The 24,836-nt window shown below is 40.3% G+C and overlaps 1 protein-coding gene across 2 annotated transcripts in view; it reads right to left on the bottom strand.

Moving 5' to 3' along the window:
- The window catches only part of RAI2 (retinoic acid induced 2), a 405,001-nt gene that overhangs the window by 378,773 nt on the left and 1,392 nt on the right, over positions 1 to 24,836 (bottom strand). For both annotated transcript variants that reach the window (XM_067722188.1, XM_067722187.1), the window contains exon 2: positions 9,060 to 9,207. The gene's annotated coding sequence lies outside the window, so the exon portion shown is untranslated. The remainder of the gene's footprint in view (positions 1 to 9,059; positions 9,208 to 24,836) is intronic.

Genomic DNA, 24,836 nt, shown 5'->3' with positions numbered 1-24,836 from the left:
GAAGTAAGTCAGAAAGAGAAAAACATATACCATATGCTAACACATATATATGGAATCTAAGAAAAAAAATGGTCATGAAGAACCTAGGGGCAAGATGGGAATAAAGACACCGACCTACTAGAGAATGGACTTGAGGATATGGGGAGGGGGAAGGGTAAGCTATGACAAAGTGAGAGAGTGGCATGGACATACATACACTACCAAACGTAAAATAGATAGCTAGTGGGAAGCAGCCGCATAGCACAGGGAGATCAGGTCGGTGCTTTGTGCCCGCTTGGAGGGGTGGGATAGGGAGGGTGGGAGGGAGGGAGACACAAGAGGGAAGAGATATGGGAACATATGTATATGTATAGCTGATTCACTTTGTTATAAAGCAGAAACTAACACACCACTGTAAAGCAATTATACTCCAAGAAAGATGTAAATAAATAAATAAATATCAAAAAACAAAAAAAGAAATCGTTGGCATGTTGCTGGGTGTGGAAGCATAACGCAACTCTATCAGATCCTCGGCTTCACGGCAAACCTGAGATGGAGAAGAGAAGTTGGAGGAGGCTTTTTCTTTTTTCGTTTTTTGTTTGTTTGGTTTTGGTTTTGGTTTTCTTTGTTTATTTGCTTGTTTGGAAAGTTAGAGGGAATAAGAGCTTCTGGCTGCTGAGCGCGAGGGCCTCAAAAATTAAAAAGGAGCTGTGTGTGTATGTTCTTTGTTTATATGTGGATAGTTGGATGTCATATACAAAAGTCATAATAGATGTCCTACTTGCAATAACCAGTCCAGGGAAGAATGTCAAGGATGATAGAACTTACCATGCATTATCAAACCTGTGGTAGTTTTATAGTCTGGGAGGTTATAGCATCTTAAGGAGCCTGGCAAGAAATTAGGCTTGAATGCAAAACGCCACTTTCCCTTAATTTCATCCTAGTATACTTCTATCAAGGCATTCAAATTATGAAATGTCAAAGGTCCATTGACAATCTCTATTTTTACACCGCATGAAAAAATATATTACCCTGTTACATATACTTGTACTTGGTATATACTGGGATCAACTATAAAGAGTCTTATCAAAGAAAGAACATCTTTCTTTCACTCCTAAAATTAACATTCAAAGATAGGTAAGCCAAGCAATAATGATTCCCTTCCTGTATATGTTGATTTACAGTTTTCAAGCCATTTTCACACAGATCATCTCCTTTGATCTTCACAATAACTCAACAAAGAAGAAGGGCAGATATTACTTGCTTCATTTTACAGTTGAGGAAACCAGAACCCAGAGACTATGGTAGAGACTGGCCAGTTATTTACCAAACTGTGTTCCTTTTCCTTTTTGGCACATACCAAGACTACATTTCCCAAGATCCCTTGAAGTTAGGTGTAAACACGTGATGATTCCTGTCCAATAGAATGTGGGTAGAAGTGATGTGTACCATTTCATGGCCTGACCCATAAAACCCTCCAATATATAAGCTTCCTATTTTCTTTCCTCAGTGGCTAACTAAATGACAATTACTCCAAGAACTCAGAGGACAGCAAAGCTACAATATGGAAGAAATTTGAGTCACCACTTGGAGACTCAAGAGAGTTGTCCAGGAAAGCCAATCAACCAGGAATATGTATTGGATTGTTGTGTGAGTGAGAAATACGCTTATGTTGTTTTAAGTGATTGGAATTTGGGGGTGGTTTGTTGCAGCAGTTACCCTACGTTAATACAGAGAACTTAAATGATTTACCCAATGTTATACAAATAGTTTTTAAAGAGAGAGAGAGAGAGAGAACTAGAATTTTGTTCTTCTAGTGCTTAGTTTAATATTAATTTGTTTACAGCACCAACCATATGTAAGGCACCCTGTTTTTAATACAGTAATTGTAGGACTGAAAAGTATGACAGGCTCTTTATATCTCTCCACTCTCTGATGGTCTCCTTTTTTTGTTTCCTCTATGTGATCTTCTTGTAGTTTCTTTCTCAAGCATCCCAGCAACAACCAAATACAGTGACAGGTACTAGGTTTTACTGATCTAAAAGCATTCATATCTGAAAATCACCTCTCCTGTGTTCCCTCTCCTCCTGATAGTACAACCAAGAATTAATAAAGCATATATTCTCTGCTACTGACATAGCCTCAAATAGACTTCCTTTAGAAGGAACCTGATAAATGAAGCTGCCAGTACATGCAGAGAACAGACAGTGACTGAAGTACCATTAGGTATGGTCATAGACAGATTGTGTCAGGGAGTCAGAGGCCAGAGGGCAAGTGTCAAGGCAAGCAGAGGTAGTGAATCCTTCAGGTGAGAGACACTAGTGACAGGAAGGTTCTATTAGGCTGTAGAGAGATGCAGGCAGTTGTTCAGGACCTTGGAGAGATCCTGGTGAGTGCCATTGCTCTGAGGTTATTTATTCTGAGGCCCAATCAGGTAGTTTGCCCTTCCTTCTGACCCCTCTAGGTGATAAAGGGGTCTTGTCCTTTCTATGCATGTCTTAGCTTCTATAGAATAAGAGATTCATTCTCATTCTTTCTGAGAAGTTCAGGGTCTGTGTCCAGTAGGTAGGTTGGAGCTGTCTTATCTAGCCTTACTAAAGGCCACATGAGATGCTCACACCTCAGAAAATCTAGAACAGTACATAATCAAGGGACTTCATCCTCTTTGTTTATGTTCTAGAAGCTCTCTCTCTCTCCTTGGTGAAAGGCTAGTGCTTAGGTGGGCCTGAGCTCCGAACTTTTCACCCAACTGAAACCTTATTGCCAAATGAACCACATCATTAATTTTATAACCCTAAGAGGAAGATCACCAAAATGAGGGGCTCCCTTCTTCCAGAAGCCATGTTCTCAAGAAACTTAATAGATATTCTATGAAAAAAAGATTATACAGAAAAATTAATTTGAGAAACCTTCAATAAAAATGCTAAATACTTTAAGCACTTTCATATATATTCTCCCTCTCTCCCTCTCTCCCTCCCTCCCTCCCTCCCTCCCTCTCTCTCTCTTTCTCTCTCTCTCTCTCTCTCTCTCTCTTTCTCTCTCTCTCCCCCTCTCTCTTTATAAAATACAATGTGACGAACATCTTCAGGCATATGTTTTCTTCGCCTCTTGGGATTACTTTTTCCTTTGGAGATATGCTCCCCAAAGTAGAATTCCTGACTTAAAACAATACTATCACCTGATAGGTATGGCCAAATTCAATTGGGATTGTGTAGTTTTACTTCCATCAGCAGTGTATGAAAGTATGTTTTGCTAGTATCAAATTAGTAATTTGCTTTGTATTCTTCAATGACTAGTACCTAGAACTGTATCTAGCCCATAATATTATACTCAATAAGAACTTGTTTAAGGTTGAAGTAAAAAGTTTAACACTTTCCCATATATTTCTTTACTTAGCATAGGTCCTCATTGGGAATTGCCAGTCTTTTTCTTCTCTATTATTGGGGTATTAATGTTTTCTTTTGAATTTTCCTAAGATATTAAACCTGTTTTCCATATTTGTTAAAAATATTTCCCCTGTGTTTTTTAGTTTCTTGTATACAAAGCTTTAAATTTTTATGTAGTCAGAAATTGTCAGTTATAATTGTGATTTTTTTTCACTTTAAAGCTTATAAAACTTGGGACTTCCCTGGTGGTACAGTGGTTAAGAATCCACCTGCCAATGCAGGGGACACGGGTTAGAGCCTGGTCCGGGAAGATCCCACATGCCGCGGAGCCACTAAGCCTGTGCACCACAACTACTGAGCCTGTGCTCTAGAGCCCGCGAGACACAACTACTGAGCCCTCATGCCACAACTACTGAAGCCTGCGTGCCTAGAGCCTGTGCTCTGCAACAAAAAGAAGCCACTGCAATGAGAAGGCTGCATACCACAACAAAGAGTAGTCCCCGCTCGCCGCAACTAGAGGAAGCCCATGCACAGCAACAAAGACCCAACTCAGCCAAAAATAAATAAATAAATAAATAAATAAATTTTTAAAAGCTTATAAAACTTATAGAGAAGGCCAGAGACCTCATAAAGTTCAATGTTTTCCTTATGAATTAATTTCTTATACATATTTTATTCATCTGGCACTGTGGTGTAAGGCGTGGGTCTAAAATGATTTTTCTCTAAATCAGTAACAGATATCCCAATGCAATTTCTAGTCAAGTTTCCTTTTCCATGGTGTCTTTTGAATTTTACAAGTGGCTCTTGGTAACACGTGTGGGTTGAAACAAAAGAGGATGAGTTTCAAATCTCATTAGGGGAAATAATATGAGACAAAAGAGAATTATCTAACACTTCACTGTGTGGGCTTCACCACTTTGCTCTCAAAGGGTTTACAATCTTGTTGTCATAGGTCAAACTTTTGTTTATTCCACTTATGTGTCTGACTGTAACAATCTAGTGGACATATTGTGTTTTAAAGTGGGTGTTGAAATTTCACTTACACTACAATTCAGATGTGCAGTGTAAATGTAGTTTATGTCTTAAAAACCTAATATATTATTCTTCACAAACCCCAACGGCACTTATTTCCAAGCCCTAGGGTCTTCTCGAGGCTAGAGCCTGGATGATGAAAATGGGGTTGGTCTTAGAGAGAAGATGTCCTTATATTCTCTTGTGCTGTGTTCCCTGCAGGCCTTAAGGTCAGCATTGGCAGCTGGTGAACTTGTGTTCTGTTTCTGGTTTTTTTTTTTTTTTTTTGCGTACACGGGCCTCTCTCTGTTGTGGCCTCTCCCATTGCGGAGCACAGGCTCCGGACGCGCAGGCTCAGCGGCCATGGATTACGGGCCCAGCCGCTCCGTGGCATGTGGGATCTTCCCGGACCAGGGCACGAACCCGTATCCCCTGCATCGGCAGGCGGACTCTCAACCACTGCGCCACCAGGGAAGCCCTCTGGTTTTGTTTTTTGGCTCAGTGTTCTAGGAGAATATTGATCCTCTCCCTGTGGCTGTTTCAATCTCATCTCTAGAAATCCCTCTGAGTCTCTGTCGCAACCGCCTCCTCACCCTCTGAGAACAGAGCTCACCCTTTATCCTCTGCTCTAGATCACTGTGCCCTGTAAGGTCCAGCCTCACGCAGGCTTCTGGGCTCCAACATACGATCCACACCACATGGGAACTGAGATTGACTCAGACATGCTAACCAGGTCCTCACTGCGGAGGACACTCTTGGTGCTCCACAGTGATGCCTTTTACAAACCAATTCACCCATGCCTCCAGATGTTGTGTGATGGTTGCTAATAGCTTACAAATGTCCCCTTCTTTGGAGAATGTCCCCCAGCTGAGCAGCAGCCACTTTTGCTTAGGAAGCTATGCTCACCCCCACCTTTGGGGTACAGCCCACAGCCAGTGACTAAATGCCACAGGTATGGAATTCTGGCCTCCGTGCCTCAAGGGGAAACAGCTCTGTGGTGCAATTCATGTTACAGAACTCCCTATGGCTTCAGGCTGAAGCTAAGAACACATCCTTGCTTAGCACCTTCCCCTGCCCTATCCCACTTCCCTCATTCCCCTTCTCCTGAGAGCATTCCTCCAATAAAGAGCATGCACTGGAATCCCTGTCTCAAGCTCTGCTTCTAGTGAACATGACCTAAGACACTCACTATGTCTGACAATGCCTCTCTTTACTAGGCTGAGCCATCCCATGTTGGCAAAGGGTCTCTGCCCAGCAGACTCCTCTAAAACTTCCAAGCAGTAAATGAGGCAAAAGTTCCTTGGTCTCAGTTTTCCCCAAATTTGTCTGTCAGCACCACCCCCATCCTTTTCCCCAGGACTTGCCTACATGAGACTTCTTAATACGCCAAAATACCAGTTTTGTCAGTTTCGTGAGCTGCAAATACCTTCCCTCACCCTGTGATTTACCTTTTCACTCTTACAGTGTTCTTTAACAAACAGAAATTCTTAAATATCTAATTTATCAATATTTCCCCTTTCCTTATGAATAGGTATCTTTTGTATCTTGTTTATGCAATTCTTCCCTACCCCCCAACCTCATGAAGATATTTTATATTATCTTTTAGGAACTTTTTGATTTTTCATGTTTAGGTTTTCAATACACCTGGAATAGATGTGGGGATATGGTGGGAGACAGAGGTTTAATTTAATTACAGTTACCCATTGTCGCAGTACTATTTATTCTAAGGACTGACATTTCTCTTCTATAGTGCAACATATATCAAATATTGACCTTATATGTGGATATGTTTCTGGTTTATTCATTCTATTTCATGGTCTATTTTTCTATCCCTGAAAAAGTAATATATTGTCTTGATTACTACAGATTTATAACAGTCTTCTTATCCAATGGATCAAGTTTTCTCCCTTACTCCTCTGCTTCAAAAGGGTAATGCCTATCCTTGGCCTTTTATATTTCCATATGAATTTTAAAATCAGTTTGTCAAGTTCCACCAAAAAACAGTAACTGGATTACATTAAATTTAGAAATGAATTTGGGGAGAATAGGCATCTTTTTTTCTCATATTTTCTACTGTATATCTCCCTGTTCTTATACTCCTTTAATGTCTGAGAATAAGGTTTTATCATTTTTTTCTGTAGAATCTTGCACATCCTTTATTAGATTTATTTCTTGGTATTTTATATTAATTTCATTTTCTCTTTCTTGCTGGTATGGAGAAACATTGGATTTTGGGGTATTGAGCTTTCATATCCAGGGGCTGTGCTAAAATTCTGTTATTAATTCCAATAGTTTATCTGCCAAATCATTTGGATTTTCTATTAATATAATCATATATGCAAATAATGACAGTTTTCTGTTTCTTTCTTTACAATTCTCATGCCTTTTTTCTTGCTTTGTGCCCTGGCCAGAACACTCTGAACAATGTTGAATTGCAGTGGTTATCAGGGCATTCTTGTCTTGTTCCTGATCTCCAAGGGAAAGTTTTCAACATTTTATCATTTAGTATGTTTGCAGTAAGTCTTTTAGAGATTAAGGATGTTCCCTTCTTCTCTGACTTTGCTAAGAGTTTCTACCATTAAAGGATATTTAATATTATCAAATGAATTTGTACAGCTATTGAAATTACCATATGATTCCGCCCTCCTTGTTCTATTAATGTGATGAATTAAACTGTTGGATTTTCTAATTTTAACCCGACTTTGCATTCCTGAGTCAATCTCTATTTGGTCTCTATCATGTTCTATGAACACTCTTACACATGTCTCTTGGTTCATTGTGCACACATTTATTTTGTCTACATATATAAGAGTAGAATTGCTGGGTCATAAAGTGTGGAAGCTGGTTTTAAGGAAAGAGTATGACGTTAGGTGAGTCATACTCAAGTCATACTTGAGTCAAGGCTTCAGAAGAACCTCTAGGGGAAAACATTTAGCAGGCAATTAAAGATGTGGAACTGGAGTTTAGGTAGAAGCCTGAGATGTGGATTTGGGAGGCATCAACATAAAGTTTATATTAGAAGCCAATGGCATGGAATGCTCTTTGTGGGGGAGGATCACAGAAGAGAGAAAAGGACTCCAGATCAACATGTGGAAAACACCTGTAACTAGGAGGCATGAGGACAAAGAGTCAGTAGAGACAGGCATGACATCAGTTGGGTGGGAGGAAAGCTGAGAGTGTATCAAGCTTTGAACACTATGGAGAAAAAGGATTTGGTGACTAGGAGGCCTTCACACTATTTTCTCCTTTGCCATAGTTGCTGCTATAGCTACTGCTATGCTTCTTTGTTCATTTGCTTTTAATCTTAATAAAGTTCTTTGGTTACTTTTGGAGTCATGCCAATTGGCAGGACTGTTATCACCCTGGCAGCTGCTAAGAACATTCTTTACCATCCCACAGAAATACTCAGCACAGAGTACTTAATGAGCACTTACTAATTATAGGCCCATCAGTCAAAATTATGACCTCAAAAATAGCAGGCTTTCGAAAGTCAGCTGAAGGTGCATGTGTCACAGGACAAAGCTGTCACACAAATGGAGAGAAAGAAAAAAAGAGGTTCCCTTTAAAAACTATTAACTTTACAGAACTGGGTAGCTGAGGCTTCATAACTTGATATACTGAACTTTCCTTCATGCTACCTCTTTCAACTCCTGTCACTATTTAAGGCTCCTTTTCAAAGGCCACGAGAAAAATCATGAGGAAAGAGAAAGGGAAGAAGAGGGAGGGTCAGCCAAGTACTGTGGATAGAAATGCCAAAGAAAGTTTGGGAAGATTTCACTAATTTGCCCCATACCCTCTGTGAGCAGGGAGTAAAGCAACATATACACTATATGTCATTAGGTACACAGCAACAACCCTCAAATATGCAGTGAATGTTATTCCAGAAGACAAATATTTATCATGGTTTTACTCTATTCCAAGCTAAGGAAAGACAACCTTGCAAAAAACATCTCATCAGCAACATAGAAGGTCAAAAGGCAATGGAAAATGAGAGTAAGAAATGAATGATAAAGAAAGAAATAGAATCGATAACTTCCAAACCAGAAGAAAACAAAAATGAAAAAATAAACAGGAACAACAAGAAAGCAAAAATTAAACCCAAATATAGCAGTAATCTATGCTTTTAATCTTTAATAGATAAGTAAATCTATTTATATTTGGTGGGTGAAAAACAAAAACTAGATATGGGCTATTTATAGGAGGCACACCTAAAACACAATGACATACATAAGCTAAAATAAAATGAATGGGAAATATATATTAGACAAATAACAACAAAAATCTATCTAGCAAAATTAATATCTGGCAAAACAGAACTTAAAGCAGAAAGACAGTAAGAATAAAGCAGGACCTCACTAGATGATAAAAACAATCTACCAAGAAGCTATAACAATTTTGAACCTGTATGCATTGAACAATGTAGTTTCAAAATACATAAAGCAACATTTTTATAACCGATCCACCATCACAGAATATTTTCAGTTAGCTTCTCTAGAAAAGTTATCAGTAAGGTGGGCAATATATATACATACATTAAAAACAGTGAAAATTTAATCCACACTAAAAACACAGCTTGATCTAATATTCATACACAGAATATTGCACTCAACAAATAGAGAATACACACTCATTTTGAGATCACATGTAACATTTACAAAAATTGACTACAAAGAGAATACTAACCTTGCATTCATGGTGGTGAGAGATATGCTAACAGTGTTGGTTCTCTTCAGTTCAGAGACTGGAACAGTCTGAGCCTTCATGTGGCCACGTCAGGAGCAGCTGGCCCACGGTCCCAAAGTGATAACATGTCACATTCCAAGAAGGCTTTCTGATGAATCAGAAAACGTGAAATAAACTAAATCACATGAAACTCCACATTTGGGGATTCAGAAGCAAAACCACTTAAAACAATAAAAAGAGAAAAAAACTGTGATAGTTTTATTTTCCAGTTTACTGTTTTTCCTTGGTTCATTTTGTTATCCAGTTGCAAACAATCAAATAATTTCAACTGCCATCTTCCATTTCTCTTGTACTTTCACAGCTAGTACTAATTCACTTCATCCTCACAATAAACCTGTGAGGTTGAAAAAGTATTATCATTCTCAGCTACTAAACTCAAGTAAATGAAACCAGCCTCTTGCCCATCACCAGAAAAAAACAATTCTTTAATGACAGAAGTGCCAAACCTTGCTGAAAGATACTGCAATGTTATTCTGGATATCCAACAGTATCTTTGCAACGGCCACCCATATCCCTAACCCACTAGCATAAAGCCCATTTTTGCCACCAGGGCAGCAGGCTGAAAGTGCTACGAAATTAAGGTTCTCCCAACAGTCCTCAACCCAGAGCTGACAGGATTTGTGTATGAAATGCTTCAGCTTCCTCACCCTCAGGTGGGAGAACTCTGAGTCTCCTACACCACCTCCCAGAGATCCCCAGCAGGCTGAAGCTCTGGTAGCACCCTATATTAGCTCCTTTATGCCTGTCTCATTTCCTCACCCCACTCCAGTGTTTCCTTAACCTCTCAATTAAATGATTTGCATTTGAATCCTTGTCTTGGGATCTACTTCCACAGGAACTCAAACTAGGACAATCTTTCACACTAAAAAAAAATTGCACCATGTTTTCCACAATTTCTACCTGTTGCTTAATGTCAGAGAAAAATCAGTCATTAACATTCGGTTTTGATCTTCTGAAATGTAGGGAATTCATGGGAAAATATAACCAATGAACACGGTATTTAGTGAGCACCCCAGCGTGCATAGCTGGGTACTAATGGCCTTATTTACAATACAACACTATCTACAGTACAGAGTAAGGGCTGTACTAGGCTACTGCAGAGGGGGAAAGCACTAATGAAGAACAGACTATTTAAGGTTGGCATTTAGTAAGGACATGGGGCCAGGGAGGGGTTAGCAATTCTTCATATTTTGGTTGTCACAAATGATTTGCCTATGTATGCTCTAAAAAAGCTGCACAGGTCAACTCTCCAAAGGCACCTTGAGACTGCAGTCGGGTCTCCAGGTGGGAATTATAACACCAAACAGCACTGCCACTTTCAGAGAGGACTGGTCTTCCTCTGGAAACCTTCCATGAAAGCAGCGATCTTGTCTGGGCAAACCTGCCCACTCTCTGTATCCATGTTCTATTTTTTTTTTTTTTAACGTTTTCACTGGAGTATAATTGCTTTACAATGTTGTGTTAGTTTCTGCTTTATAACAAAGTGAATCAGTTATACATATACATATATTGCCATATCCCTTCCCTCTTGCATCTCCCTCCCTCCCACCCTCCCCATCCCACTCTTCTAGCTGGTCAAAAAGCACCGACCTGATCTCCCTGTGTCATGTGACTGCTTCCCACTAGCTATCTATTTTACATTTGGTAGTGTATATATGTCCATATATACACTACCACTCTCTCACTTTGTCCCAGCTTACCCTTCCCCCTCCCCGTGTCCTCAACTCCATTTTCTAGTAAGTCTGCGTCTTTATTCCCGTCTTGCCCCTAGGTTCTTCATGACCACTTTTTTTTTTTTAGATTCCATATATATGTGTTAGCATATGGTTATTTGTTTTTGACTTACTTCACTCTGTATGACAGACTCTAGGTCCATCCACCTCACTACAAATAACTCAATTTCATTCCTTTCTATGGCTGAGTAATATTCCATTGTATATATGTGCCACATCTTCTTTATCCATTCATCTGTTGATGGACACTTAGGTTGCTTCCATGTCCTGGCTATTGTAAATAGAGCTGCAGTGAACACTGTGGTACATGACTCTTTTTGAATTATGGTTTTCTCAGGATATATGCCCAGTAGTGGGATTGCTGGGTCATATGGTAGTTCTATTTTTAGCTTTTTAAGGAACCTCCATACTGTTCTCCATAGTGGCTGTATCAATTTACATTCCCACCAACAGTGCAGGAGGGTTCCCTTTTCTCCACACCCTCTCCAGCATTTACTGTTTCTAGATTTTTTGATGATGGCCATTCTGACTGGTGTGACATGATATCGCATTGTAGTTCTGATTTGCATTTCTCTAATGCTCAGTGATGTTGAGCATTCTTTCAAGTGTTTGTTGGCAATCTGTATATCTTCTTTGCAGAAATGTCTATTTAGGTCTTCTGCCCATTTTTGGATTGGACTGTTTGCTTTTTCATATTGAGCTGCATGAGCTGCTACTAAATTTTGGAGATTAATCCTTTGTCAGTTGCTTCATTTGCAAATATATTCTCCCATTCTGAGAGTTGTCTTTTCATCTTGTTTATGGTTCCATTTGCTGTGCAAAAGCTTTTAAGTTTCATTAGGTCCCATTTGTTTATTTTTGTTTTTATTTCCATTTCTCTAGGAGGTGGGTCAAAAAGGATCTTGCTGTGATTTATGTCATAGAGTGTTCTGCCTATGTTTTCCTCTAAGAGTTTGATAGTGTCTGGCCTTAGATTTAGGTCTTTAATCCATTTTGAGTTTATTTTCGTGGATGGTGTTAGGGAGTGTTCTAATTTCATTCTTTTACATGTAGCTGTCCAGTTTTCCCAACTCCACTTGTTGAAGAGGCTGTCTTTTCTTCATTGTATATTCTTGCCTCCTTTATCAAAAATAAGGTGACCATATGTGCGTGGGTTTATCTCTGGCCTTTCTATCCTGTTCCATTAATCTATATTTCTATTTTTGTGCCAGTACCATACTGTCTTACTGTAGCTTTGTAGTATAGTCTGAAGTCCGGGAGCCTGATTCCTCCAGCTCCATTTTTCGTTCTCAAGATTGCTTTTGCTATTCGGGGTACTTTGTGTTTCCACACAAATTGAGAAATTTTTTGTTCTAGTTCTCTGAAAAATGCCAGTTGTAGTTTGATAGGAATTGCATTGAATCTGTAGATTGCTTTGGGTAGTATAGTCATTTTCACAATGTTGATTCTTCCTATCCAAGAACATGGTATATCTCTCCATCTATTTGTATCATCTTTAATTTCTTTCATCAGTGTCTTATAATTTTCTGCATACAGGTCTTTTGTCTCCTTAGGTAAGTTTATTCCTAGATATTTTACTCTTTTTGTTGCAGTAGTAAATGGGAGTGTTTTCTTAATTGCACTTTCAGATTTCTCACCATTAGCGTATAGGAATGCAAGAGATTTCTGTGCATTCACTTTGTATCCTGAAACTTTAGCAAATTCATTGATTAGTTCTAGTAGTTTTCTGGTAGCATCTTTAGAATTCTCTATGTATAGTATCATGTCATCTGCAAACAGTGACAGCTTTACTTCTTCTTTTCCGATTTGGATTCCTTTTATTTCCTTTTCTTCTTTGATTGCTGTGGCTAAAACTTCCAAAACTATGTTGAATAAGAGTGGTGAGAGTGGGCAACCTTGTCTTGTTCCTGATCTTAGTGTAAATGGTTTCAGTTTTTCACCATTGAGGACGATGTTTGCTGTGGGTTTGTCATATATGGCCTTTATTATGCTGAGGAAAGTTCCCCCATGCCTACTTTCTGGAGGGTTTTTATCATAAATGGGTGTTGAATTTTGTCAAAAGTTTTCTCTGCATCTGTTGAGATGATCATATGGTTATCCTCCTTCAATTTGTTAATATGGTGTAACACATTGATTGATTTGCATATATTGAAAAATCCTTGCATTCCTGGGATAAACCCCACTTGATCATGGTGTATGATCCTTTTAATGTGCTGTTGGATTCTGTTTGCTAGTATTTTGTTGAGGATTTTTGTATCTATGTTCATCAGTGATATTGGTCTGTAGTTTTCTTTGTTTCTGTGACATCTTTGTCTGGTTTTGGTATCAGGGTGATGGTGGCCTGTAGAATGAGTTTGGGAGTGTTCCTCCCTCTGTTATATTTTGGAAGAGCTTGAGAAGGATAGGTGTTAGCTCTTCTCTAAATGTTTGATAGAATTCGCCTGTGAAGCCATCTGGTCCTGGGCCTTTGTTTGTTGGAAGATTTTTAATCACAGTTTCAATTTCAGTGCTTGGGACTGGTCTGTTTATATTTTCTATTTCTTCCTGGCTCAGTCATGGAACGTTGTGCATTTCTAAGAATTTGTCCACTTCTTCCAGGTTGTCCATTTTATTGGCATAGAGTTGCTTGTAGTAATCTCTCACGATCCTTTGTATTTCTGCAGTGTCAGTTGTTACTTCCCCTTTTTAATACCTAATTCTACTGACTTGAGTCTTCTCCCTTTTTTTCTTGATGAGTCTGGCTAATGGTTTATCAATTTTGTTTATCTTCTCAAAGAACCAGCTTTTAGTTTTATTGATCTTTGCTATCGTTTCCTTCATTTCTTTTTCATTTATTTCTGATCTGATCTTTATGATTTCTTTCCTTCTGCTAACTTGGGGGTTTTTCATTCTTCTTTCTCCAATTGCTTTAGGTGTAAGGTTAGGTTGTTTATTTGAGATGTTTCTTCTTTCTTGAGGTAGTATTGCATTGCTATCAACTTTCCTCTTCAAACTGCTTTTGCTGCATCCCATAGGTTTTGGGTCGTCATGTTTTCATTGTCATTTGTTTCTAGGCATTTTTTGATTTCCTCTTTGATTTCTTCAGTGATCTCTTGGTTATTAAGTAGTGTACTGTTTAGCTTCCATGTGCTTGTATTTTTTAGAGATATTTTCCTGTAATTGATATATAGTCTCATAGCACTGTGGTCAGAAAAGATACCTGATACGATTTCAATTTTCTTAAATTTACCAAGGTTTGGCTTGTGACCCAAGATATGATCTACCCTGGAGAACGTTCCATGAGCACTTGAGAAGAAAGTGTATTCTGTTGTTTTTGGATGGAATGCCCTATAAATATCAATTAAATCCATCTTGTTTAATGTATCATTTAAAGCTTGTGTTTCCTTATTTATTTTCATTTTGGATGATCTGTCCATCGGTGAAAGTGGGGTGTTAAAGTCCCCTACTATGATTGTCTTACTGTTGATTTCCCCTTTTATGGCTGTTAGTATTTGCCTTATGTATTGAGGTGCTCCTATGTTGGGCACATAAATATTTATAATTGTTATATCTTCTTCTTGGATCGATCCCTTGATCATTATGTAGTGTCCTTCTTTGTCTCTTGCAATAGTCTTTGTTTTAAAGTCTATTTTGTCTGATATGAGAATTGCTACTCCAGCTTTCTTTTCATTTCCATTTGCGTGGAATATCTTTTTCCATCCCCTCACTTTCAGTCTGTATGTGTCCCTGGTCTGAAATGGGTCTCCTGTACACAGCATATGTACGGGTCTTGTTTTTGTATCCATTCAGCCAGTCTATGTCCTTTGGTTGGAGCATTTAATCCATTTACATTTAAGGTAATTATCGATATGTATGTTCCTATTACCATTTTCTTAATTGTTTTGGGATTGTTATTGTAGGTCTTTTCCTTCTCTTATGTTTCCTGCCTAGAGAAGTTCCTTTAGCATTTGTTGTAAAGCTGGTTTGGTGGTGCTGAATTCTCTTAGCTTTTGCCTGTCTGTAAAGGTTTTAATTTCTCCATTGATTCTGAATGAGATCCTTGCTGGATAGAGTAATCTTGGTTGTAGGTTTTTCCCTTTCATCACTTTAAATATGTCCTGCCACTCCCTTCTGGCTTGCAGAGTTTCTGCTGAAAGATCAGCTGCTAACCTTATGGGGATTCCCTTGTATGTTATTTGTTGTTTTTCCCTTGCTGCTTTTAATATTTTTTCTTTGTATTTAATTTTTGATAGTTTGATTAATATGTGTCTTGGCGTGTTTCTCTTTGGATTTATCCTGTATGGGACTCTCTGTGCTTCCTGGATGTGATTAACTATTTCCTTTCCCATATTAGGGAAGCTGTCAACTATAATCTCTTCAAATATTTTCTCAGTCCCTTCCTTTTTCTCTTCTTCTTCTGGGACCCCTATAATTTGAATGTTGGTGCATTTAGTATTGTCCCAGAAGTCTCTGAGACTGTCCTCAATTCTTTTCATTCTTTATTCTTTATTCTGCCCTGCAGTAGTTATTTCCACTATTTTACCTTCCGGGTCACTTATCCGTTCTTCTGCCTCAGTTATTCTGCTATTGATCCCTTCTAGAGAATTTTAAATTTCATTTATTGTGTTGTTCATCACTGTTTGTTTGCTCTTTAGTTTTTCTAGTTCCTTGTTAAACTTTTCTTGTATTTTCTCCATTCTATTTCCAAGATTTTGGATCATCTTTACTATCATTATTCTGAATTCTTTTTCAGGTAGACTACCTATTTCCTCTTCATTTGTTAGGTCTGGTGGGTTTTTACCTTGCTCCTTCATCTGCTGTGTGTTTCTTTGTCTTCTCATTTTGCTTAAGTTACTGTGTTTGGGGTCTCCTTTTAACAGGCTGCAGATTCGTAGTTCCCTTTGTTTTTGGTGTCTGCCCCCAGTGGCTAAGGTTGGTTCAGTGGGTTGTGTAGACTTCCTGGTGGAGGGGACTAGTGCCTGTGTTTTGGTGGATGAGGCTGGATCTTGTCTTTCTGGTGGGCAGGCCCACATCTGGTGGTGTGTTTTGCGGTGTCTGTGACCTTACTATGATTTTAGGCAGCCTCTCTGCTAGTGGGTGAGGTTGTGCTCCTGTCTTGCTAGTGTTTTGGCATAACGTGTCCAGCACTGTAGCTTGCTGGTTGTTGAGTAGAGCTGGGTCTTGGCATTGAGACAGAGATCTCTGGGAGATTTTCGCCATTTGATATTACGTGGAGCTGGGAGGTCTCTGGTGGACCAAAGTTCTGAACTTGGTTTTCCCACCTCAGAGGCACAGCCCTGATGCCTGGCTGGAGCACCAAGAGTCTGTCATCCAGACGGCTCAGAATAAAAGGGAGAAAAGAAAGAGAGAAAGAGAGAAAGAGAGAAAGAGAGAAAGAGAGAAAGAGAGAGAGAGAGGGAGGGAGGGAGGGAGGGAGGGAGGGAGGAAGGAAGGAGATAAAATAAAATAAAAGGTATTAAGATAAAAACAAAAAATAATTATTAAAAAAATTTTAATTAAAAAAAAAGAAGGAAAGAGGAGAAAACCAAGACAAAAAACAAATCCACCAATTATAACAAGCGCTGAAAACTACACTAAAAAGAACGGACAGACAGAATCCTAGGACAAATGGTAAAAGCAAAGTTATACAGACAAAATCACCCACAGAAGCATACGCATACACACTCACAAAAAGCGAAAAAGGGGAAAATATATATATATATATCGTTGCTCCCAAAGTCCCCCTCCTCAATTTGGGATGATTCGTTGTCTATTCATATATTCCACAGATGCAGGTACATAAAGTTGACTATGGAGATTTAATCCGCTGCTTCTGGGGCTGCTGGGAGAGATTTCCCTTTCTCTCCTTTGTTTGCACAGCTCCCGGGGCTCAGCTTTGGATGTGGCCCCGCCTCTGTGTGTAGGTCGCCTGAGGGCGTCTGTTCTTCGCTCAGACAGTACGGGGTTAAAGTAGCAGCTGATTCGGGGGCTCTGGCTCACTCAGGCCGGGGGGAGGGAGGGGTACAGAGTGCGAGGCGCACCTGAGGTGGTAGAGGCCGGCGTGACGTTGCACCAGCCTGAGGCACGCTGTCCATTCTTCCAGGGAAGTTGTCCCTGGATCACGGGGCCCTGGCAGTGGCAGGTTGCACAGGCTCCCAGGAGGGGAGGTGTGGAGAGTGACCTGTGCTCACACACAGGCTTCTTGGTGGCTGCAGTAGCAGCCTTAGCGTCTCATGCCCGTCTCTGGGATCCGTGCTGATAGCCACGGCTCGTGCCCATCTCTGGAGCTCCTTTAAGGGCCGCTCTTAATCCCCTCTCCTCGCACACCAGGAAACAAAGAGGCAAGAAAAAGTCTCTTACCTCTTCGGCAGTTCCAGACCTTTTCCTGGACTCCCTCCCAGCTAGCCATGGTGCATTAGCCCCCTTTAGGCTATGTTCACGCAGCCAACCCCAGTCCTTTCCCTGGGACCTGACCTCTGATGCCCGAGCCTCAGCTCCCAGCCCCCACCTGCCCCAGCGGGTGAGCAGACAAGCCTCTCGGGCTGGTGAGTGCAGGTCGGCACCAATCCTCTGTGCAGGAATCTCTCCGCTCTGCCCTCCGCACCCCTGTTGCTGCGCTCTCCTCCGTGACTCCGAAGCTTCCCCTCCACCACCCGCAGTCTCCGCCCGCGAAGGGGTTTCCTAGTGTGTGGAAACCTTTCCTCCTTCACAGCTCCTTCCCACTGGTGCAGGTCCCGTCTGTATTCTTTTGTCTGTTTTTTCTGTTTTCTTTTGCCCTACCCAGGTACGTGGGGAGTTTCTTGCCTTTTGGGAGGTCTTAGGTCTTCTGCCAGCGTTCAGTAGGTGTTCTGTAGGAGTTGTTCCACGTGTAGATGTATTTCTGATGTACTTGTGGGGAGGACGGTGATCTCCACGTCCTACTCTTCCACCATCTTGGAGCGCCTCGTGTATCCATGTTTTAAAAGCCGAAATCCAGGACTTCTCTGGTGGCACAGTGGTTAAGAATCTGCCTGCCAATGCAGGAGACACAGGTTCAAGCCCTGGTCCAGGACAATGCCACATGCTGCAGAGCAACTAAGCCGGTGCACCACAACTACTGAGCCTGCACTCTAGAGCCCGCGAGCCACAACTACTGAGCCCGTGTGCCACAGCTACTGAAGCCCACACACCTACAGCCCGTGCTCCGCAACAAGAGCAGCCACTGCAATTAGAAGCCCGTGCACCACAACGAAGATCAGCCCCCGCTCGCCGCAACTAGAGAAAGCCCACGCACAGCAATGAAGACCCAACGCAGCCAAAAAAAAATTTTTTAATTAAAAAAAAAAAGAATGTGACTCCAATAAACAAATTGACATGCCAGAAAGAAAAGCGGTGTGGTGGATGCTGTGGTGAGCCACCCAGCCCTGGCCTTCAGGACAGACACGCTCATCCCCCAGCTGCTGTGTTTGAGGCTGACAGCTCTCTGCTGAGGCCCCATCTGGGAACTGCCCTCAGCCAAAGAGAGCCACCTCACCCAAAGTCACACCCCCAACAGCGGGTAGCTCACATTCAATGACCAGTGGGTGAGGAGGCATAAAGCCTTGACCCCCCCTTGCCTCAGGGAAGACAACAGGCAAGGGCCATCCCAGCTGCAGAGCTCCCATGATTTGAGCTGAAGCCTTAGTAGTGACTGACTCCTCCCCCTGCTGAATCCTGCTGCCTTCATTCCCCCACAAGAGCACTCCAGCATTAACTTCTGCAGGTAAACATCTGTCTCAGCATCTCAGACAGTTGAAGATGCAACAAATACCCATGTAGCCTACACCTGGATCCAACAAGTACTCTCCTTTTGCTATATTTTAACTCTTTCTCTCCACATATACATATTATAACATATATATGTGTCATATATACACACACACATACTTCCCCAAATTTTTACTTCGAAAATTGTCAAGCCTACAGAAGGACTAACAGCACCAACATTCACATACTCCCACTGAGATTCAATAATTATTAGCATTTTAGCACACTTTCTTTTCCCTATCTTTTCTTTTTCCTATACCATTTGAAAGTAGGTTTGAAGACATCAACTCGTCTCCTAAATACTTCTGTAGGCATCGCTCAAAAATAAATGCAATCTACACCACCACAATGCTATCATCACACCTAAGAAAATTAACAATAACTGCATTAATGACAGGTTTAAATTTTTTCAATTTTGTTTTCAATGATACTCTAATCAAACATTTGTGAAACCCTTGGGGTTTCTTAGAATGAAGTTTGAAAACCACTTTTCTAGAGTAATAACCTAGAAAGCACGGGCCCATCTGAGAAAAAACGGATCAGTCTTTAATATAAGAGTAACTAACAAAGCTTGACTCCCACTGCCCCCCACCAACAGACCCAAATAGTATTCTATAGCCTTGTGTATCACATCCATCACACATTAGAATACCTACCTGCATACGCAGATACATGCTAAGGTCTATGAATTGGTTAATATCCTTTAGTAATTGACAAGCTGGGAAGTGTGCCTATGTGAACACTTCTGTTCTCAAGCCCACAGTTTGTAAATTTGGTAACAGCTTTTCTTATTAGTATTTTTAGGCAGATCAAAAGGGTGTTAAAACAATAATTACTCTAGGAGCCCAGTAAGTAAGTATAAGTACAGGATACTGCATTGTCAGGCACCACAAAAACACATCAATGTGTTATATCTTCCTTAAATAGACATCATTCATCACTTAAGTAAACCAATTAATTTGAAAACAAAAGCGCTAATAAAGTGATATCCACTAAAATGTACATTTTATTTCAGGAACATCACTTTTAAGAAAGTGACTTACTTGGAAATTCACTTAAATGGTGCCATTAAAAACTTGAAGTATCAACATCCTTCAGAAATGATTATGTTAGCAATGCAAATGTACAAGTGCCTCCTCAAGCTGGGCTTGAACGGTCCTGTCCAAGTCAGATATCTGTTAGGCAGGGCCTTTATCTGGCCATTTAGGGATAAGGATGATATACTGGACCATGAGCATGCATATATATGTTCCTCTCTCTCTCTCTCTCTCTCTGGCGCACGCGCGCGTGCTTTCTCACACACGTGTACGGGCGCGTGCACACACATCACTCTTCCTGTGTTTGAGATGGGAAAAGAAAAGAAACCTACCGTTGCCTACATCTCGAACGCTGGCATTTCCTTTAAACAGACATCTAAAATAGCTTTTGTTTAAAACAACATGGATTTCAAGGATTAAAAAGCAAGTATTTCAAGGGTCATGTGACAGGTGGAATGTAAGAACAAGGAAGTTCATTCCACTAAACACAACCCACTGTGGTCCAGCCCCTGCTTCCCAAGCCTGATCTGGATGCCAAAGACCATCCCTGATGGTATCACTTGTGACTCAGATTGAAGGGAGGCTAGTGCTCTCCTTGTAGCCAGAGGGAGTCATTCCCCCTCCCATGGACTGCCCCTCAAATCTCTAAATTACAAGTCAAGGGAAAAACCAGTCACCCTGCACTTGTCAATGCAGTGAACTAAGCAGAGCAGAGCTAAAGTTACTACAGCCAGTAGATTCCACATCTTTTTGAATTGTGACCTGAATAAGAAACCACATTTTACATGGCAACCCAGTTCCTAAATACAGTATAGATTCCCAACTAAGACAAACATTTTCCAAAATAATACCGCCCTCTGATATTTTCTATTTCATTTTTTTAAAATGCTAGTCCCAACTCATTAAACTGACGTCACCACCACTGATGGGAAATGACCTGCAGTGTGAAAGACACAATGCTAGAGGGCCAAACCCCAAACTGTATTTTTGTACTAGAGTGGATTCACAGAAGATCTTTGGCGCTGGCTTTACTTAGAGCTGACTAAAATCCCTCTATTTGCCAATGGAACCTTTTCTGAAAATATGTCCAGCTGAGATCTCAGGGCCAGCCTGGTCCCAACTGCATAACGGTCCCTTTCAGCACTTTTCTTTTAGATCACGTATTCCATTCTCTGTGAATATTACTTGAATTAAAATTAGCCTTTTTAAATTATGCGTACATTTACATTGTAAATGATCCAAACAATAAAGCCTCTCCACACCTACTCTTATCCACTGCCCAGAAAAGCCACAGTAAACATCCAGACAAGTATCTTTAGTCTTTTGTGATGCATTCACGTATTACCCATAACCACACATAAATGGTTTTTAATAATGCAAATAGAATTACATTACATTTACTGTTCTGTGACTTGCTGTCTGAACTTAAGAGATATGTCTTTGTGAGTCAGGACAAATTTTAAATCAGTTTATGTAGACTGCATTCTTTTTTTCAATAGTACTTTGTTGAGGAATGATTTATATACAATAAATGCACATAAGTACAGCTTGAGGACTGTATATCCTCGTGTGACCACCATCCAGATCAATATGTAGAATTTCCACCTCCTCAGAAGGATTCGCTCATACCCCTTTAAGTCAATACCACTGCCCACAGAAGTAACCACTACTCAGACTTCCAACACCAAGCATTAGTTTTCCTATGAAACTTCACATTCACGGACTCATATAGTAACTATTCTTCTGTGTCTGGATTCTTTCATGCCACATAATACCTTTGAGATTCATCCATGTTTTTGCACATATCGGTAGTTTTGCGTTTTTTTTGTTTTTGTTGCTGAGTGGTATTCCCACTACAATTGGGGTTGTTTTCAGTTTGGGGCTCTTGTGAATGAAGCTACTATGAACATTCTTTTAGAAACTTTTCTGTGGACATGTGCACTCGTTTCTCTTGAGAATATACTTATAATTGTTGGGTCATAGGTAGTGTATGTTTAACTTTATTAGAGACTACCAAGCATTTTTCCACAGAGACTAAACCATTTTATACTCCTACCAACAGTGTATGGAGTTCCAATTGTTCCAATCCTCTCCGGCACTTTGCATTGTCAGTCCTTTGCATTGTTAGCCATTCTGGTGGATGCATGCTGGTATCGCCTCACAATTTTAATTTGCATTTCCCTGATGACCAGTGATATTGAGCACTTTTTCACGTGCTTATTGGCCATTCCTGTATCTTCTTTTATGAAGTGCCCATTCAAGAATTTTGCCCATTTTAAAATTGGGTTGCTCATCGTTTTGTTATCAATTTATAGAATTTTTAACATATAATGGATACCAGTCCTCTATCAGACACATGTATTGTGAATATTTTCAGTCTAGGGCTTGCTTTTCACATTAGTATTTGCCACATTCTTTTTAATGGATGCACACTTTTCCCACTGTAGTAGCAGTTTCTTAATTTATGTTACCATTATCTATTAATGGATATTTACACTCATAGGGAAAATTTTGTGCTTCAGTGGAAAACTGTACATTGTTTAGAGAACACTGCTCTTGGTTATCTGATTCTGATTTTCCATTCTATAAATTGTATATAACTGATAGCAATGCAAAATAATTCTTATCTATAGACGTGCAAATAAATTGTCTGGTGAAGATTCAATTGACTTTCCTCCCCAGTTATGGGAAAAGCCAATTTTTTCTTCATTTGCACTTTAATTTCAATATTTCTAATCTGTAAATGTGTCTGTTCTTTGGATTGTCCTTTAAAATGGTTGTGACATCTAACGAGTTCCCTCATTAGTAATGAGTTAATAAAATCTCTAACGTGTTCCTTTTATATCTGTACATGAGGCATATTTTACCTTTTAAAAAATTATTCTTTAACACATTGTTTCTAATTTTTTATCTTGTTACAGAGGATGCTGCAACCCTTACTGCACATTTATCTCTGCATAGAAGTCTCAAGACTAAGAAGTCCTCATGCTCTCTCACACTCCAAATCAAACCAACTTTGAGGAATGGATTTAACAAGTTCAGCTACATGAAGGCACAGAAGACGAATAGACAGAACTTGTACCGTAACAAGGGGAAAGGTCAAATTAGGCTCAAACCAAAGAAATCAAACTAATGGTAGAATTTCAAGCATAGTAAGACAAGGTGAACGAGGAATGCCTTTGTTTATTGGGCACCTACTAATCCCAGACTACTATGTTAGGCACTGATGACACAACCTTTGCCATCAAGAAGTTCAGGAATTAGTGGTTTACAGGACTGTTAAAAGAGGTAGGAAAGACAAGGTCAAAGACAGTGCCACCAAAGATCAAGGAAACAGACACTGGAGACCTCAGCTTGAAGCACCAAGGTGGAAAATTCTCACAAGATTACTGGGAAGCTGATGAAGAATCTCTGAAAATCCCCAACCCTACACTGACGCGTCTGCAGCGGTGAAGTTTGTGATTCTCATGAGTTCTTCAGGAAGCTTCTGTAAATCTCAGTCTGCCCATATGTCCCAGCTGTGGAGAAAAACGGCTTCTTTTCTTCTACCTTCAAACTTCAGGCCAGTTCCTCTCATCAACAAACTCTAAACCAGAACTATACTGAGACAGGGGTTCTGGGAAATGTGGTTCTCAGCTTCTCTTCTGCAAAGCAGAGATTCTAGAAGGGGGAGGTGGTGATGCTGAGTTGAGACCTGGCACACAGCTGGGGCTCACTACGTGGTGACCATCACCCCTGCCGTCCATGAAGTGGCAGGGACACTGAGCAAGTGTTCAACTTCCCAGCATTTGAAAGTACAGCTGACCCTTGAACAACCCAAGTCTGAGCTGTGCGGGTCCACTTATGCGTGGATTTTTCCCAATAGTAAATACTACAGTACTACACAATCCACGGTTGGTTGAATCCGCAGATACGATACCTCAGATTTGGAGGAACTGCATGTACAGAGGAACCAGGTATACGGAGAGAGCCAACTATAAATTATACATGGGTTTTTAACTTTGCAGAGGGTCAGAGCCCCTAACCCCCAGTTGTTCAAGGGTCAACTGTACCATTTTTCTTGTAGGATTTCTGTCCATTGATTGTCCAGTCTCCCCTTTCCCCTACTTCATTGTGCAGGGGCCAAACAAGGACTCTGCAGTCACAATCCTAGAAGGCAACTGCTGAATAATTCAGTAGTATTGAAAAATACATGAAAGGATTTACAGGTTTGTACTAACAATCCTAGCATAAAAGTGAGACTTGAGGTCTAGCCCTGGCTTTGGCACTAGCAGCTCTATGATTTGGGGAAAACCACTGAACCTTCTTATAGCTGTTTCACTGAAAAATTCAAAAGGCTGTGATACTGAGAAGAGCACATCATGTCTGGGGTGTTCTTCCCAAGAATGCAAAACCTCAGTCCAATCATGAGAACACATCAGACAAACTCAAATTGAGGGACATTCTACAAAATGACTGACCAGTACTCCTCAAAAGTGTCATGGTCAGGAAGAACAGAAAGACTGAGAACTGCCACAGATGGGAGGAGACTAAGGAGACATGAGAATTAAATAAAATTTTAAAAAAGTCAATCTTGGATTGACTCCTGGAAGCAAAAAAGAATTTTAACGGAAAGCCTGGTGAAATACAAATAAAGTCTGGAGTTAATAGCATTGTACCAATGTTAATTTGTGAGTTTTGATAACTGTATCACATTTACGTAAGCTGTTAACATTAGGGGAAGCTGGGTGAAGGATGTATGGAAACTCTCTGTACTATTTTTGCAACTCTTCTGTAAATCCAAAATTATCCCAAAATAAAATGTTAAAAATTAAAACCGTGCTATTTAAATGGTATCAAAATTGAATTCATCATTTTGTATTGGGCCCTAAGAATTATGTAGCTGGTCCTGCATGGAAGTGTTACCAAAGCTGTTGCCCCAGAAACAAGTAAACTTGCAGAAAAGCATATCCTCTAGCTGTGTTCACAGGACAAGAACAAGAGAGTCCATCCGCAAGAAAACTGGTGAAACTTATTCAGCTTCAAAAGTGGGACAAAGGTTGCCCTGCAGCTCATTAGCATCTCATTGTAATCGTAAGATCTCTGCCTGTCCTCACCATGATGGTTTGACCTGCTTCAGACCCAAATGCCAAAGGACCATACAAGGGCAGAAAAGAGGTGGCATCCCAGTTCCAGGAAGAACC

The sequence above is a fragment of the Pseudorca crassidens genome, chromosome X, assembly GCF_039906515.1.
Source record: "Pseudorca crassidens isolate mPseCra1 chromosome X, mPseCra1.hap1, whole genome shotgun sequence".
Lineage (NCBI taxonomy): Eukaryota > Metazoa > Chordata > Mammalia > Artiodactyla > Delphinidae > Pseudorca > Pseudorca crassidens.
Note: the sequence above shows the minus strand (reverse complement) of the source record. Positions and strands in the feature narration are given on the sequence as shown.